At 37.0% G+C, this 1,718-nt stretch overlaps 1 pseudogene; it reads left to right on the top strand.

Annotated features, from left to right (window-relative positions):
- The first annotated feature begins 571 nt into the window (after positions 1–571).
- Positions 572–1,718, top strand: part of LOC103397163 (ARF GTPase-activating protein GIT2-like) — a 12,916-nt pseudogene continuing 11,769 nt past the window's right edge.

The following is a 1,718-nucleotide window of genomic DNA, read 5'->3' on the forward strand; positions in this document are numbered from 1 at the left end:
CACAATCACAATGATCCAACACCGACAGAGTGAGGGAGAGGGGTATATATACACAGGGAACACCAGGTGACACAAGTGAAGCTAATTACCAAACAGGTGAGTGTGATCCCATGATTACCCCACAAAGAACACAGGAAAACACGGAAACAGACAGACATAACAACTACGAGTTCTGAGTTCTTCTTCTACAACTGGTATACTTATACTTCTACTGCCACTGCTACTACTCCTACTTACTGCTATTTCTAGTACTTCCACTTGCTCTAACTAGTACTGCTATTACCCTATGATTTGAACTGTTATTTCTACCTTCTCCTTTTTTCAACCACAATGACTTCTTTTACTTCTGCTCCTAACTGTATTGTATTCTACTGTATTACTTGTAACAATAATATTCTACTACTTATACATACGTATTTAGTTTACTACTACTACAGTGAATGTTACTTTTGTTTCTACTTCTGCCGCTCCTATTTCTTATAAAAAAATTTAAAAAAAATCTTAAAACAATATTTGGTATTAGGGTTTTTTTTTTTAAATAATTATCTCGTGTTTTTATTCCCTTCAGTAACTTCACTCCAGTGTTTGCACAGGGAATCTGGAGACTTGTTTGAGATTGCTGTGTCTGGGAGCACAAGCTAATTTTTTTTCACCCCGTAAGATTCGTTCACATGATACGTGAGCTTAACATTAATTTTGGCTCATGTACTGAACTGAGGTATATTTCTTCTTTAGGAAAAATGATACACTCCATTGCATGTAGCTGCAAAGGCAGGGCAGGTATCTCAGGCTGAGCTGTTAACTGTTTATGGGGCAGATCCTGGAGCCCCTGACAGCAGTGGTAAGGTATTGACAAAAGTCCAACCTACAGTATATGATTTTACCTTTTCCAAATGTTTGTTTTTTACGTGTACGTTTTAGGGAAGCCGGCCACCATGAGCTGGCTGACTGACTGGTGGAGATTCAGTATGAACTGACAGATCGACTGGCTTTTTATCTGTGTGGGAGGAAACCAGGTATGACGTGACGTTTGTGAAACATAATGGAGCTCTTTATCTATTTAAAATACTGAACATTGTATTTAAATTGTATTTACATTAACTGATTTTATTTCAGACCATAAAAATGGCCAGCACTTCCACAAATTGTTCCACAAATGGCTTACAGGTAAGAAACCATTAAAGTTAGTCTGACAATAGTGTGGGTGCAATGGGTCGAGTGCTGCTTAGGAGCACTCGGTGTTATTAACCAGTCTCAAATTAATAACAGAACCAATCTCGTTAAAGTTATCTTTAATTATTATTTTAACCTACTAATATAGCAATAATGTATTACTTGAAGTATTACAAATATACTATAATCAATAGTATTCAATAACAATTAAATATCTGAAGGATTTTGAGAGTTCTTGGCAAATCGGGTGGCTTCAATGAATAAAGTAACAACACAGACAAATACAGTTTACAAAAATAATCAAAATTATTTATACAACACTGTCAAGTTAATGACGGTGATTGAACTCATAAACAATGATCATAACAACAAAACAAGGCATAAGTGTGTGTGTAGGTGTGTGTGTGTGTACTTGTGTGCGTGTGTACACGAGTGGTCATGTAAGAGAGAGAAAGAGAGAGAGAGATGTTGCCTCTTAGCTACCAAGCAAGCGACTGAGCCCTTGAGGCGTGTTCACATACGTGACTGCGCAGTGGAAAAAGAAC

This window comes from Cynoglossus semilaevis, chromosome W (genome assembly GCF_000523025.1).
Source record: "Cynoglossus semilaevis isolate Cse_v1.0 chromosome W, Cse_v1.0, whole genome shotgun sequence".
NCBI lineage: Eukaryota > Metazoa > Chordata > Actinopteri > Pleuronectiformes > Cynoglossidae > Cynoglossus > Cynoglossus semilaevis.